Consider the following 15,221-nt stretch of genomic DNA (forward strand, 5'->3'; position numbering starts at 1 on the left):
CTACCATGGAACGACTGCTGGATGAGTCCTGCTCGAGAATATTGAACCTACAACAAGTCTGAGGTAAATAAGAATTCCACAGGAATACCATAAAACAGGGACCTATGACCCTTTCGAGCCAGATAGGAGTCGAACCTACAATCTTCTGATCCGTAGTCAGACGCGTTATCCATTGCGCCACTGGCCCCATGTAGGATTACCCATACTTTTGTCCTTAAGAGGACCAGAAGTTGTGTGTGTGTGTGTGTGTGTGTTTTAAAACACCATTCCATCAACCTTTTTAGCCACGTTTACTGCTCACAACCAGAAGACACAAGTAAACCCACCTGACCTCCTGAAATTCTGTTCTGTCAGGTGTTCCTAACTTATACAAAGGTCTTTAGGAGGACGAAGGACCTAAAAGTCAGGGGAAATGGTCCTAGGTCCAAGGAAATGTTTTAGATCAGCCTCAGTTTCTTAAATATTCTGCATTAACATCATCAGTTCCACGTCTGTGTGGAGCTGATCTTGAGGACTCCTTAATCAGCAGGCGGGTACAACAATAAAGTGTTTAATATTACAATACAGGCGAAAATTCAGACACCTTGTCATAGGCTCACCTTGTCCAGGGACCCAAGCATGCTGCCTTTCACCTCTCAGAGCCCTTCACCTAACCTACTGTGCAGCTGTCTCACCTTTAATATCACTGTTCCACAGGCAGCATGATGTCACAATGTTCCTTGTCAGTAGCCTGAACCATGAGCCTTTGCAACCCTGGCATAATCTACATACTTCCAATTGGTGAAGTCTTGGACCACAAATGCAGTGAAGAATAATGGATTGTTACTCTTCATGCATTTTTGCCCATTGGCTCAGATTTGAATGCTTACTGGCCATACGAGCATCTCTGCCAGGCCACCCTATGTCTAGAGACCGTAGATTTAGAGAGTTTATAAACATTGTAGGTTCATCAATGAAGTGTGCTCGCTTCGGCGGCACATATACTAAAATTGGAACGATACAGAGAAGATTAGCATGGCCCCTGCGCAAGGATGACACGCAAATTCGTGAAGCGTTCCATATTTTTACCAGCTTTCAGAAGAGAAATGTTCTATGTTTTCAAGACTAATTGAAATAATAAAGCAGGTTCCAGTGCTTTCCTCCTAATATCTATTTTTCAATTTGTCTCTCCTCAACATTTTTAATGTATTTACCTCGCAGTAATGAAGGTGCACTCTATGGCCAGCTGCATTTAGCAAGGAAGCCTGCAGGACTTCTGGGACTTTTCTTTCCCTTCTTCAGCCTCCCTGTCATTATTCTTCACAACCCCCAAATCTATACTGCTGCCAGCGATGCGTTGCTTTGTGGGAAGCAAGAGAAAGAGAAGGGGAGGGCCTATGCAAATGATGGCCTCAGGGCTGTCTGGGAGTCCCTTTTCAGCAGTACTGTTAAAATCCGCCTTGCAACCAGATTGGTCGGGTAAGCTGAAAAACACCAGGCATGATTGGGCACCAGGTCCTCTAGGCCCTTGGAGGACATATCGGCGCTGCATCCCTCAGTTTCTGAGGTCCAAGAAATGTTCACCCTCCACCCTAATAGAGAGGTCGTGGCCGATCGGGGCAGAAGGGAGCAGGGCAAGATGCTCATGATCCTGCTCTAATAATGAACTGCCTTCCTCTCTCCTTACCTGTGGTTCTGCCTGGCTGCTTGGTTCCAGTTGTAGGCCTACATCCCACAGGCAATTTGCTTGTCCCTCTCACACATGTAAATGGGTCAGCACTCAAGTGCACACACCTGCCTGCACCCACAGACCCTCTCACACACACTTTTCTCAACAAGATTTTTTCCTAGTTTAGAGACTCAGAGACCCATGTTGAAATACAAAAGCAGCACACCACATGACGGCCTTCACATAGAATCCAGCAGCAAATGGGAAACTTTTAACTAGCCGTGGTCCTATTACTGCAGCCCTACCATGGAACGACTGCTGGATGAGTCCTGCTCGAGAATATTGAACCTACAACAAGTCTGAGGTAAATAAGAATTCCACAGGAATACCATAAAACAGGGACCTATGACCCTTTCGAGCCAGATAGGAGTCGAACCTACAATCTTCTGATCCGTAGTCAGACGCGTTATCCATTGCGCCACTGGCCCCATGTAGGATTACCCATACTTTTGTCCTTAAGAGGACCAGAAGTTGTGTGTGTGTGTGTGTGTGTGTTTTAAAACACCATTCCATCAACCTTTTTAGCCACGTTTACTGCTCACAACCAGAAGACACAAGTAAACCCACCTGACCTCCTGAAATTCTGTTCTGTCAGGTGTTCCTAACTTATACAAAGGACTTTAGGAGGACGAAGGACCTAAAAGTCAGGGGAAATGGTCCTAGGTCCAAGGAAATGTTTTAGATCAGCCTCAGTTTCTTAAATATTCTGCATTAACATCATCAGTTCCACGTCTGTGTGGAGCTGATCTTGAGGACTCCTTAATCAGCAGGCGGGTACAACAATAAAGTGTTTAATATTACAATACAGGCGAAAATTCAGACACCTTGTCATAGGCTCACCTTGTCCAGGGACCCAAGCATGCTGCCTTTCACCTCTCAGAGCCCTTCACCTAACCTACTGTGCAGCTGTCTCACCTTTAATATCACTGTTCCACAGGCAGCATGATGTCACAATGTTCCTTGTCAGTAGCCTGAACCATGAGCCTTTGCAACCCTGGCATAATCTACATACTTCCAATTGGTGAAGTCTTGGACCACAAATGCAGTGAAGAATAATGGATTGTTACTCTTCATGCATTTTTGCCCATTGGCTCAGATTTGAATGCTTACTGGCCATACGAGCATCTCTGCCAGGCCACCCTATGTCTAGAGACCGTAGATTTAGAGAGTTTATAAACATTGTAGGTTCATCAATGAAGTGTGCTCGCTTCGGCGGCACATATACTAAAATTGGAACGATACAGAGAAGATTAGCATGGCCCCTGCGCAAGGATGACACGCAAATTCGTGAAGCGTTCCATATTTTTACCAGCTTTCAGGAGAGAAATGTTCTATGTTTTCAAGACTAATTGAAATAATAAAGCAGGTTCCAGTGCTTTCCTCCTAATATCTATTTTTCAATTTGTCTCTCCTCAACATTTTTAATGTATTTACCTCGCAGTAATGAAGGTGCACTCTATGGCCAGCTGCATTTAGCAAGGAAGCCTGCAGGACTTCTGGGACTTTTCTTTCCCTTCTTCAGCCTCCCTGTCATTATTCTTCACAACCCCCAAATCTATACTGCTGCCAGCGATGCGTTGCTTTGTGGGAAGCAAGAGAAAGAGAAGGGGAGGGCCTATGCAAATGATGGCCTCAGGGCTGTCTGGGAGTCCCTTTTCAGCAGTACTGTTAAAATCCGCCTTGCAACCAGATTGGTCGGGTAAGCTGAAAAACACCAGGCATGATTGGGCACCAGGTCCTCTAGGCCCTTGGAGGACATATCGGCGCTGCATCCCTCAGTTTCTGAGGTCCAAGAAATGTTCACCCTCCACCCTAATAGAGAGGTCTTGGCCGATCGTGGCCGATCGGGGCAGAAGGGAGCAGGGCAAGATGCTCATGATCCTGCTCTAATAATGAACTGCCTTCCTCTCTCCTTACCTGTGGTTCTGCCTGGCTGCTTGGTTCCAGTTGTAGGCCTACATCCCACAGGCAATTTGCTTGTCCCTCTCACACATGTAAATGGGTCAGCACTCAAGTGCACACACCTGCCTGCACCCACAGACCCTCTCACACACACTTTTCTCAACAAGATTTTTTCCTAGTTTAGAGACTCAGAGACCCATGTTGAAATACAAAAGCAGCACACCACATGACGGCCTTCACATAGAATCCAGCAGCAAATGGGAAACTTTTAACTAGCCGTGGTCCTATTACTGCAGCCCTACCATGGAACGACTGCTGGATGAGTCCTGCTCGAGAATATTGAACCTACAACAAGTCTGAGGTAAATAAGAATTCCACAGGAATACCATAAAACAGGGACCTATGACCCTTTCGAGCCAGATAGGAGTCGAACCTACAATCTTCTGATCCGTAGTCAGACGCGTTATCCATTGCGCCACTGGCCCCATGTAGGATTACCCATACTTTTGTCCTTAAGAGGACCAGAAGTTGTGTGTGTGTGTGTGTGTGTGTTTTAAAACACCGTTCCATCAACCTTTTTAGCCACGTTTACTGCTCACAACCAGAAGACACAAGTAAACCCACCTGACCTCCTGAAATTCTGTTCTGTCAGGTGTTCCTAACTTATACAAAGGACTTTAGGAGGACGAAGGACCTAAAAGTCAGGGGAAATGGTCCTAGGTCCAAGGAAATGTTTTAGATCAGCCTCAGTTTCTTAAATATTCTGCATTAACATCATCAGTTCCACGTCTGTGTGGAGCTGATCTTGAGGACTCCTTAATCAGCAGGCGGGTACAACAATAAAGTGTTTAATATTACAATACAGGCGAAAATTCAGACACCTTGTCATAGGCTCACCTTGTCCAGGGACCCAAGCATGCTGCCTTTCACCTCTCAGAGCCCTTCACCTAACCTACTGTGCAGCTGTCTCACCTTTAATATCACTGTTCCACAGGCAGCATGATGTCACAATGTTCCTTGTCAGTAGCCTGAACCATGAGCCTTTGCAACCCTGGCATAATCTACATACTTCCAATTGGTGAAGTCTTGGACCACAAATGCAGTGAAGAATAATGGATTGTTACTCTTCATGCATTTTTGCCCATTGGCTCAGATTTGAATGCTTACTGGCCATACGAGCATCTCTGCCAGGCCACCCTATGTCTAGAGACCGTAGATTTAGAGAGTTTATAAACATTGTAGGTTCATCAATGAAGTGTGCTCGCTTCGGCGGCACATATACTAAAATTGGAACGATACAGAGAAGATTAGCATGGCCCCTGCGCAAGGATGACACGCAAATTCGTGAAGCGTTCCATATTTTTACCAGCTTTCAGGAGAGAAATGTTCTATGTTTTCAAGACTAATTGAAATAATAAAGCAGGTTCCAGTGCTTTCCTCCTAATATCTATTTTTCAATTTGTCTCTCCTCAACATTTTTAATGTATTTACCTCGCAGTAATGAAGGTGCACTCTATGGCCAGCTGCATTTAGCAAGGAAGCCTGCAGGACTTCTGGGACTTTTCTTTCCCTTCTTCAGCCTCCCTGTCATTATTCTTCACAACCCCCAAATCTATACTGCTGCCAGCGATGCGTTGCTTTGTGGGAAGCAAGAGAAAGAGAAGGGGAGGGCCTATGCAAATGATGGCCTCAGGGCTGTCTGGGAGTCCCTTTTCAGCAGTACTGTTCAAATCCGCCTTGCAACCAGATTGGTCGGGTAAGCTGAAAAACACCAGGCATGATTGGGCACCAGGTCCTCTAGGCCCTTGGAGGACATATCGTCGCTGCATCCCTCAGTTTCTGAGGTCCAAGAAATGTTCACACTCCACCCTAATAGAGAGGTCTTGGCCGATCGTGGCCGATCGGGGCAGAAGGGAGCAGGGCAAGATGCTCATGATCCTGCTCTAATAATGAACTGCCTTCCTCTCTCCTTACCTGTGGTTCTGCCTGGCTGCTTGGTTCCAGTTGTAGGCCTACATCCCACAGGCAATTTGCTTGTCCCTCTCACACATGTAAATGGGTCAGCACTCAAGTGCACACACCTGCCTGCACCCACAGACCCTCTCACACACACTTTTCTCAACAAGATTTTTTCCTAGTTTAGAGACTCAGAGACCCATGTTGAAATACAAAAGCAGCACACCACATGACGGCCTTCACATAGAATCCAGCAGCAAATGGGAAACTTTTAACTAGCCGTGGTCCTATTACTGCAGCCCTACCATGGAACGACTGCTGGATGAGTCCTGCTCGAGAATATTGAACCTACAACAAGTCTGAGGTAAATAAGAATTCCACAGGAATACCATAAAACAGGGACCTATGACCCTTTCGAGCCAGATAGGAGTCGAACCTACAATCTTCTGATCCGTAGTCAGACGCGTTATCCATTGCGCCACTGGCCCCATGTAGGATTACCCATACTTTTGTCCTTAAGAGGACCAGAAGTTGTGTGTGTGTGTGTGTGTGTGTTTTAAAACACCATTCCATCAACCTTTTTAGCCACGTTTACTGCTCACAACCAGAAGACACAAGTAAACCCACCTGACCTCCTGAAATTCTGTTCTGTCAGGTGTTCCTAACTTATACAAAGGTCTTTAGGAGGACGAAGGACCTAAAAGTCAGGGGAAATGGTCCTAGGTCCAAGGAAATGTTTTAGATCAGCCTCAGTTTCTTAAATATTCTGCATTAACATCATCAGTTCCACGTCTGTGTGGAGCTGATCTTGAGGACTCCTTAATCAGCAGGCGGGTACAACAATAAAGTGTTTAATATTACAATACAGGCGAAAATTCAGACACCTTGTCATAGGCTCACCTTGTCCAGGGACCCAAGCATGCTGCCTTTCACCTCTCAGAGCCCTTCACCTAACCTACTGTGCAGCTGTCTCACCTTTAATATCACTGTTCCACAGGCAGCATGATGTCACAATGTTCCTTGTCAGTAGCCTGAACCATGAGCCTTTGCAACCCTGGCATAATCTACATACTTCCAATTGGTGAAGTCTTGGACCACAAATGCAGTGAAGAATAATGGATTGTTACTCTTCATGCATTTTTGCCCATTGGCTCAGATTTGAATGCTTACTGGCCATACGAGCATCTCTGCCAGGCCACCCTATGTCTAGAGACCGTAGATTTAGAGAGTTTATAAACATTGTAGGTTCATCAATGAAGTGTGCTCGCTTCGGCGGCACATATACTAAAATTGGAACGATACAGAGAAGATTAGCATGGCCCCTGCGCAAGGATGACACGCAAATTCGTGAAGCGTTCCATATTTTTACCAGCTTTCAGAAGAGAAATGTTCTATGTTTTCAAGACTAATTGAAATAATAAAGCAGGTTCCAGTGCTTTCCTCCTAATATCTATTTTTCAATTTGTCTCTCCTCAACATTTTTAATGTATTTACCTCGCAGTAATGAAGGTGCACTCTATGGCCAGCTGCATTTAGCAAGGAAGCCTGCAGGACTTCTGGGACTTTTCTTTCCCTTCTTCAGCCTCCCTGTCATTATTCTTCACAACCCCCAAATCTATACTGCTGCCAGCGATGCGTTGCTTTGTGGGAAGCAAGAGAAAGAGAAGGGGAGGGCCTATGCAAATGATGGCCTCAGGGCTGTCTGGGAGTCCCTTTTCAGCAGTACTGTTAAAATCCGCCTTGCAACCAGATTGGTCGGGTAAGCTGAAAAACACCAGGCATGATTGGGCACCAGGTCCTCTAGGCCCTTGGAGGACATATCGGCGCTGCATCCCTCAGTTTCTGAGGTCCAAGAAATGTTCACCCTCCACCCTAATAGAGAGGTCGTGGCCGATCGGGGCAGAAGGGAGCAGGGCAAGATGCTCATGATCCTGCTCTAATAATGAACTGCCTTCCTCTCTCCTTACCTGTGGTTCTGCCTGGCTGCTTGGTTCCAGTTGTAGGCCTACATCCCACAGGCAATTTGCTTGTCCCTCTCACACATGTAAATGGGTCAGCACTCAAGTGCACACACCTGCCTGCACCCACAGACCCTCTCACACACACTTTTCTCAACAAGATTTTTTCCTAGTTTAGAGACTCAGAGACCCATGTTGAAATACAAAAGCAGCACACCACATGACGGCCTTCACATAGAATCCAGCAGCAAATGGGAAACTTTTAACTAGCCGTGGTCCTATTACTGCAGCCCTACCATGGAACGACTGCTGGATGAGTCCTGCTCGAGAATATTGAACCTACAACAAGTCTGAGGTAAATAAGAATTCCACAGGAATACCATAAAACAGGGACCTATGACCCTTTCGAGCCAGATAGGAGTCGAACCTACAATCTTCTGATCCGTAGTCAGACGCGTTATCCATTGCGCCACTGGCCCCATGTAGGATTACCCATACTTTTGTCCTTAAGAGGACCAGAAGTTGTGTGTGTGTGTGTGTGTGTGTTTTAAAACACCATTCCATCAACCTTTTTAGCCACGTTTACTGCTCACAACCAGAAGACACAAGTAAACCCACCTGACCTCCTGAAATTCTGTTCTGTCAGGTGTTCCTAACTTATACAAAGGACTTTAGGAGGACGAAGGACCTAAAAGTCAGGGGAAATGGTCCTAGGTCCAAGGAAATGTTTTAGATCAGCCTCAGTTTCTTAAATATTCTGCATTAACATCATCAGTTCCACGTCTGTGTGGAGCTGATCTTGAGGACTCCTTAATCAGCAGGCGGGTACAACAATAAAGTGTTTAATATTACAATACAGGCGAAAATTCAGACACCTTGTCATAGGCTCACCTTGTCCAGGGACCCAAGCATGCTGCCTTTCACCTCTCAGAGCCCTTCACCTAACCTACTGTGCAGCTGTCTCACCTTTAATATCACTGTTCCACAGGCAGCATGATGTCACAATGTTCCTTGTCAGTAGCCTGAACCATGAGCCTTTGCAACCCTGGCATAATCTACATACTTCCAATTGGTGAAGTCTTGGACCACAAATGCAGTGAAGAATAATGGATTGTTACTCTTCATGCATTTTTGCCCATTGGCTCAGATTTGAATGCGTACTGGCCATACGAGCATCTCTGCCAGGCCACCCTATGTCTAGAGACCGTAGATTTAGAGAGTTTATAAACATTGTAGGTTCATCAATGAAGTGTGCTCGCTTCGGCGGCACATATACTAAAATTGGAACGATACAGAGAAGATTAGCATGGCCCCTGCGCAAGGATGACACGCAAATTCGTGAAGCGTTCCATATTTTTACCAGCTTTCAGGAGAGAAATGTTCTATGTTTTCAAGACTAATTGAAATAATAAAGCAGGTTCCAGTGCTTTCCTCCTAATATCTATTTTTCAATTTGTCTCTCCTCAACATTTTTAATGTATTTACCTCGCAGTAATGAAGGTGCACTCTATGGCCAGCTGCATTTAGCAAGGAAGCCTGCAGGACTTCTGGGACTTTTCTTTCCCTTCTTCAGCCTCCCTGTCATTATTCTTCACAACCCCCAAATCTATACTGCTGCCAGCGATGCGTTGCTTTGTGGGAAGCAAGAGAAAGAGAAGGGGAGGGCCTATGCAAATGATGGCCTCAGGGCTGTCTGGGAGTCCCTTTTCAGCAGTACTGTTAAAATCCGCCTTGCAACCAGATTGGTCGGGTAAGCTGAAAAACACCAGGCATGATTGGGCACCAGGTCCTCTAGGCCCTTGGAGGACATATCGGCGCTGCATCCCTCAGTTTCTGAGGTCCAAGAAATGTTCACCCTCCACCCTAATAGAGAGGTCTTGGCCGATCGTGGCCGATCGGGGCAGAAGGGAGCAGGGCAAGATGCTCATGATCCTGCTCTAATAATGAACTGCCTTCCTCTCTCCTTACCTGTGGTTCTGCCTGGCTGCTTGGTTCCAGTTGTAGGCCTACATCCCACAGGCAATTTGCTTGTCCCTCTCACACATGTAAATGGGTCAGCACTCAAGTGCACACACCTGCCTGCACCCACAGACCCTCTCACACACACTTTTCTCAACAAGATTTTTTCCTAGTTTAGAGACTCAGAGACCCATGTTGAAATACAAAAGCAGCACACCACATGACGGCCTTCACATAGAATCCAGCAGCAAATGGGAAACTTTTAACTAGCCGTGGTCCTATTACTGCAGCCCTACCATGGAACGACTGCTGGATGAGTCCTGCTCGAGAATATTGAACCTACAACAAGTCTGAGGTAAATAAGAATTCCACAGGAATACCATAAAACAGGGACCTATGACCCTTTCGAGCCAGATAGGAGTCGAACCTACAATCTTCTGATCCGTAGTCAGACGCGTTATCCATTGCGCCACTGGCCCCATGTAGGATTACCCATACTTTTGTCCTTAAGAGGACCAGAAGTTGTGTGTGTGTGTGTGTGTGTGTTTTAAAACACCGTTCCATCAACCTTTTTAGCCACGTTTACTGCTCACAACCAGAAGACACAAGTAAACCCACCTGACCTCCTGAAATTCTGTTCTGTCAGGTGTTCCTAACTTATACAAAGGACTTTAGGAGGACGAAGGACCTAAAAGTCAGGGGAAATGGTCCTAGGTCCAAGGAAATGTTTTAGATCAGCCTCAGTTTCTTAAATATTCTGCATTAACATCATCAGTTCCACGTCTGTGTGGAGCTGATCTTGAGGACTCCTTAATCAGCAGGCGGGTACAACAATAAAGTGTTTAATATTACAATACAGGCGAAAATTCAGACACCTTGTCATAGGCTCACCTTGTCCAGGGACCCAAGCATGCTGCCTTTCACCTCTCAGAGCCCTTCACCTAACCTACTGTGCAGCTGTCTCACCTTTAATATCACTGTTCCACAGGCAGCATGATGTCACAATGTTCCTTGTCAGTAGCCTGAACCATGAGCCTTTGCAACCCTGGCATAATCTACATACTTCCAATTGGTGAAGTCTTGGACCACAAATGCAGTGAAGAATAATGGATTGTTACTCTTCATGCATTTTTGCCCATTGGCTCAGATTTGAATGCTTACTGGCCATACGAGCATCTCTGCCAGGCCACCCTATGTCTAGAGACCGTAGATTTAGAGAGTTTATAAACATTGTAGGTTCATCAATGAAGTGTGCTCGCTTCGGCGGCACATATACTAAAATTGGAACGATACAGAGAAGATTAGCATGGCCCCTGCGCAAGGATGACACGCAAATTCGTGAAGCGTTCCATATTTTTACCAGCTTTCAGGAGAGAAATGTTCTATGTTTTCAAGACTAATTGAAATAATAAAGCAGGTTCCAGTGCTTTCCTCCTAATATCTATTTTTCAATTTGTCTCTCCTCAACATTTTTAATGTATTTACCTCGCAGTAATGAAGGTGCACTCTATGGCCAGCTGCATTTAGCAAGGAAGCCTGCAGGACTTCTGGGACTTTTCTTTCCCTTCTTCAGCCTCCCTGTCATTATTCTTCACAACCCCCAAATCTATACTGCTGCCAGCGATGCGTTGCTTTGTGGGAAGCAAGAGAAAGAGAAGGGGAGGGCCTATGCAAATGATGGCCTCAGGGCTGTCTGGGAGTCCCTTTTCAGCAGTACTGTTAAAATCCGCCTTGCAACCAGATTGGTCGGGTAAGCTGAAAAACACCAGGCATGATTGGGCACCAGGTCCTCTAGGCCCTTGGAGGACATATCGGCGCTGCATCCCTCAGTTTCTGAGGTCCAAGAAATGTTCACCCTCCACCCTAATAGAGAGGTCGTGGCCGATCGGGGCAGAAGGGAGCAGGGCAAGATGCTCATGATCCTGCTCTAATAATGAACTGCCTTCCTCTCTCCTTACCTGTGGTTCTGCCTGGCTGCTTGGTTCCAGTTGTAGGCCTACATCCCACAGGCAATTTGCTTGTCCCTCTCACACATGTAAATGGGTCAGCACTCAAGTGCACACACCTGCCTGCACCCACAGACCCTCTCACACACACTTTTCTCAACAAGATTTTTTCCTAGTTTAGAGACTCAGAGACCCATGTTGAAATACAAAAGCAGCACACCACATGACGGCCTTCACATAGAATCCAGCAGCAAATGGGAAACTTTTAACTAGCCGTGGTCCTATTACTGCAGCCCTACCATGGAACGACTGCTGGATGAGTCCTGCTCGAGAATATTGAACCTACAACAAGTCTGAGGTAAATAAGAATTCCACAGGAATACCATAAAACAGGGACCTATGACCCTTTCGAGCCAGATAGGAGTCGAACCTACAATCTTCTGATCCGTAGTCAGACGCGTTATCCATTGCGCCACTGGCCCCATGTAGGATTACCCATACTTTTGTCCTTAAGAGGACCAGAAGTTGTGTGTGTGTGTGTGTGTGTGTTTTAAAACACCATTCCATCAACCTTTTTAGCCACGTTTACTGCTCACAACCAGAAGACACAAGTAAACCCACCTGACCTCCTGAAATTCTGTTCTGTCAGGTGTTCCTAACTTATACAAAGGACTTTAGGAGGACGAAGGACCTAAAAGTCAGGGGAAATGGTCCTAGGTCCAAGGAAATGTTTTAGATCAGCCTCAGTTTCTTAAATATTCTGCATTAACATCATCAGTTCCACGTCTGTGTGGAGCTGATCTTGAGGACTCCTTAATCAGCAGGCGGGTACAACAATAAAGTGTTTAATATTACAATACAGGCGAAAATTCAGACACCTTGTCATAGGCTCACCTTGTCCAGGGACCCAAGCATGCTGCCTTTCACCTCTCAGAGCCCTTCACCTAACCTACTGTGCAGCTGTCTCACCTTTAATATCACTGTTCCACAGGCAGCATGATGTCACAATGTTCCTTGTCAGTAGCCTGAACCATGAGCCTTTGCAACCCTGGCATAATCTACATACTTCCAATTGGTGAAGTCTTGGACCACAAATGCAGTGAAGAATAATGGATTGTTACTCTTCATGCATTTTTGCCCATTGGCTCAGATTTGAATGCGTACTGGCCATACGAGCATCTCTGCCAGGCCACCCTATGTCTAGAGACCGTAGATTTAGAGAGTTTATAAACATTGTAGGTTCATCAATGAAGTGTGCTCGCTTCGGCGGCACATATACTAAAATTGGAACGATACAGAGAAGATTAGCATGGCCCCTGCGCAAGGATGACACGCAAATTCGTGAAGCGTTCCATATTTTTACCAGCTTTCAGGAGAGAAATGTTCTATGTTTTCAAGACTAATTGAAATAATAAAGCAGGTTCCAGTGCTTTCCTCCTAATATCTATTTTTCAATTTGTCTCTCCTCAACATTTTTAATGTATTTACCTCGCAGTAATGAAGGTGCACTCTATGGCCAGCTGCATTTAGCAAGGAAGCCTGCAGGACTTCTGGGACTTTTCTTTCCCTTCTTCAGCCTCCCTGTCATTATTCTTCACAACCCCCAAATCTATACTGCTGCCAGCGATGCGTTGCTTTGTGGGAAGCAAGAGAAAGAGAAGGGGAGGGCCTATGCAAATGATGGCCTCAGGGCTGTCTGGGAGTCCCTTTTCAGCAGTACTGTTAAAATCCGCCTTGCAACCAGATTGGTCGGGTAAGCTGAAAAACACCAGGCATGATTGGGCACCAGGTCCTCTAGGCCCTTGGAGGACATATCGGCGCTGCATCCCTCAGTTTCTGAGGTCCAAGAAATGTTCACCCTCCACCCTAATAGAGAGGTCTTGGCCGATCGTGGCCGATCGGGGCAGAAGGGAGCAGGGCAAGATGCTCATGATCCTGCTCTAATAATGAACTGCCTTCCTCTCTCCTTACCTGTGGTTCTGCCTGGCTGCTTGGTTCCAGTTGTAGGCCTACATCCCACAGGCAATTTGCTTGTCCCTCTCACACATGTAAATGGGTCAGCACTCAAGTGCACACACCTGCCTGCACCCACAGACCCTCTCACACACACTTTTCTCAACAAGATTTTTTCCTAGTTTAGAGACTCAGAGACCCATGTTGAAATACAAAAGCAGCACACCACATGACGGCCTTCACATAGAATCCAGCAGCAAATGGGAAACTTTTAACTAGCCGTGGTCCTATTACTGCAGCCCTACCATGGAACGACTGCTGGATGAGTCCTGCTCGAGAATATTGAACCTACAACAAGTCTGAGGTAAATAAGAATTCCACAGGAATACCATAAAACAGGGACCTATGACCCTTTCGAGCCAGATAGGAGTCGAACCTACAATCTTCTGATCCGTAGTCAGACGCGTTATCCATTGCGCCACTGGCCCCATGTAGGATTACCCATACTTTTGTCCTTAAGAGGACCAGAAGTTGTGTGTGTGTGTGTGTGTGTGTTTTAAAACACCGTTCCATCAACCTTTTTAGCCACGTTTACTGCTCACAACCAGAAGACACAAGTAAACCCACCTGACCTCCTGAAATTCTGTTCTGTCAGGTGTTCCTAACTTATACAAAGGACTTTAGGAGGACGAAGGACCTAAAAGTCAGGGGAAATGGTCCTAGGTCCAAGGAAATGTTTTAGATCAGCCTCAGTTTCTTAAATATTCTGCATTAACATCATCAGTTCCACGTCTGTGTGGAGCTGATCTTGAGGACTCCTTAATCAGCAGGCGGGTACAACAATAAAGTGTTTAATATTACAATACAGGCGAAAATTCAGACACCTTGTCATAGGCTCACCTTGTCCAGGGACCCAAGCATGCTGCCTTTCACCTCTCAGAGCCCTTCACCTAACCTACTGTGCAGCTGTCTCACCTTTAATATCACTGTTCCACAGGCAGCATGATGTCACAATGTTCCTTGTCAGTAGCCTGAACCATGAGCCTTTGCAACCCTGGCATAATCTACATACTTCCAATTGGTGAAGTCTTGGACCACAAATGCAGTGAAGAATAATGGATTGTTACTCTTCATGCATTTTTGCCCATTGGCTCAGATTTGAATGCTTACTGGCCATACGAGCATCTCTGCCAGGCCACCCTATGTCTAGAGACCGTAGATTTAGAGAGTTTATAAACATTGTAGGTTCATCAATGAAGTGTGCTCGCTTCGGCGGCACATATACTAAAATTGGAACGATACAGAGAAGATTAGCATGGCCCCTGCGCAAGGATGACACGCAAATTCGTGAAGCGTTCCATATTTTTACCAGCTTTCAGGAGAGAAATGTTCTATGTTTTCAAGACTAATTGAAATAATAAAGCAGGTTCCAGTGCTTTCCTCCTAATATCTATTTTTCAATTTGTCTCTCCTCAACATTTTTAATGTATTTACCTCGCAGTAATGAAGGTGCACTCTATGGCCAGCTGCATTTAGCAAGGAAGCCTGCAGGACTTCTGGGACTTTTCTTTCCCTTCTTCAGCCTCCCTGTCATTATTCTTCACAACCCCCAAATCTATACTGCTGCCAGCGATGCGTTGCTTTGTGGGAAGCAAGAGAAAGAGAAGGGGAGGGCCTATGCAAATGATGGCCTCAGGGCTGTCTGGGAGTCCCTTTTCAGCAGTACTGTTCAAATCCGCCTTGCAACCAGATTGGTCGGGTAAGCTGAAAAACACCAGGCATGATTGGGCACCAGGTCCTCTAGGCCCTTGGAGGACATATCGTCGCTGCATCCCTCAG

General features: G+C 45.9%; 16 non-coding genes across 16 annotated transcripts; 8 read left to right on the forward strand and 8 right to left on the reverse strand.

The window, feature by feature from the left end:
• Window positions 1-114: 114 nt before the first annotated feature.
• TRNAR-ACG (transfer RNA arginine (anticodon ACG)) lies at window positions 115-187 on the reverse strand. Its single transcript has one exon. It is a non-coding gene; the product is annotated as a tRNA-Arg (tRNA).
• A 772-nt stretch (window positions 188-959) lies between these two features.
• LOC146819315 (U6 spliceosomal RNA) lies at window positions 960-1,066 on the forward strand. Its single transcript, XR_014964032.1, has one exon. It is a non-coding gene; the product is annotated as a U6 spliceosomal RNA (small nuclear RNA).
• Window positions 1,067-2,063: 997 nt separating this feature from the next.
• TRNAR-ACG (transfer RNA arginine (anticodon ACG)) lies at window positions 2,064-2,136 on the reverse strand. Its single transcript has one exon. It is a non-coding gene; the product is annotated as a tRNA-Arg (tRNA).
• A 772-nt stretch (window positions 2,137-2,908) lies between these two features.
• On the forward strand, window positions 2,909-3,015 carry LOC146819317 (U6 spliceosomal RNA). The gene has a single exon (XR_014964034.1). It is a non-coding gene; the product is annotated as a U6 spliceosomal RNA (small nuclear RNA).
• A 1,007-nt stretch (window positions 3,016-4,022) lies between these two features.
• TRNAR-ACG (transfer RNA arginine (anticodon ACG)) lies at window positions 4,023-4,095 on the reverse strand. The gene has a single exon. It is a non-coding gene; the product is annotated as a tRNA-Arg (tRNA).
• Window positions 4,096-4,867: 772 nt separating this feature from the next.
• Window positions 4,868-4,974, forward strand: LOC146819319 (U6 spliceosomal RNA). The gene has a single exon (XR_014964035.1). It is a non-coding gene; the product is annotated as a U6 spliceosomal RNA (small nuclear RNA).
• Window positions 4,975-5,981: 1,007 nt separating this feature from the next.
• Window positions 5,982-6,054, reverse strand: TRNAR-ACG (transfer RNA arginine (anticodon ACG)). Its single transcript has one exon. It is a non-coding gene; the product is annotated as a tRNA-Arg (tRNA).
• A 772-nt stretch (window positions 6,055-6,826) lies between these two features.
• Window positions 6,827-6,933, forward strand: LOC146819321 (U6 spliceosomal RNA). The gene has a single exon (XR_014964036.1). It is a non-coding gene; the product is annotated as a U6 spliceosomal RNA (small nuclear RNA).
• Window positions 6,934-7,930: 997 nt separating this feature from the next.
• On the reverse strand, window positions 7,931-8,003 carry TRNAR-ACG (transfer RNA arginine (anticodon ACG)). The gene has a single exon. It is a non-coding gene; the product is annotated as a tRNA-Arg (tRNA).
• A 772-nt stretch (window positions 8,004-8,775) lies between these two features.
• LOC146819323 (U6 spliceosomal RNA) lies at window positions 8,776-8,882 on the forward strand. Its single transcript, XR_014964037.1, has one exon. It is a non-coding gene; the product is annotated as a U6 spliceosomal RNA (small nuclear RNA).
• A 1,007-nt stretch (window positions 8,883-9,889) lies between these two features.
• Window positions 9,890-9,962, reverse strand: TRNAR-ACG (transfer RNA arginine (anticodon ACG)). Its single transcript has one exon. It is a non-coding gene; the product is annotated as a tRNA-Arg (tRNA).
• A 772-nt stretch (window positions 9,963-10,734) lies between these two features.
• LOC146819325 (U6 spliceosomal RNA) lies at window positions 10,735-10,841 on the forward strand. Its single transcript, XR_014964038.1, has one exon. It is a non-coding gene; the product is annotated as a U6 spliceosomal RNA (small nuclear RNA).
• A 997-nt stretch (window positions 10,842-11,838) lies between these two features.
• TRNAR-ACG (transfer RNA arginine (anticodon ACG)) lies at window positions 11,839-11,911 on the reverse strand. The gene has a single exon. It is a non-coding gene; the product is annotated as a tRNA-Arg (tRNA).
• A 772-nt stretch (window positions 11,912-12,683) lies between these two features.
• On the forward strand, window positions 12,684-12,790 carry LOC146819327 (U6 spliceosomal RNA). The gene has a single exon (XR_014964040.1). It is a non-coding gene; the product is annotated as a U6 spliceosomal RNA (small nuclear RNA).
• A 1,007-nt stretch (window positions 12,791-13,797) lies between these two features.
• On the reverse strand, window positions 13,798-13,870 carry TRNAR-ACG (transfer RNA arginine (anticodon ACG)). Its single transcript has one exon. It is a non-coding gene; the product is annotated as a tRNA-Arg (tRNA).
• A 772-nt stretch (window positions 13,871-14,642) lies between these two features.
• Window positions 14,643-14,749, forward strand: LOC146819329 (U6 spliceosomal RNA). The gene has a single exon (XR_014964041.1). It is a non-coding gene; the product is annotated as a U6 spliceosomal RNA (small nuclear RNA).
• Window positions 14,750-15,221: the final 472 nt, after the last annotated feature.

Source organism: Triturus cristatus, chromosome 6 (assembly GCF_964204655.1).
Source record: "Triturus cristatus chromosome 6, aTriCri1.1, whole genome shotgun sequence".
Lineage (NCBI taxonomy): Eukaryota > Metazoa > Chordata > Amphibia > Caudata > Salamandridae > Triturus > Triturus cristatus.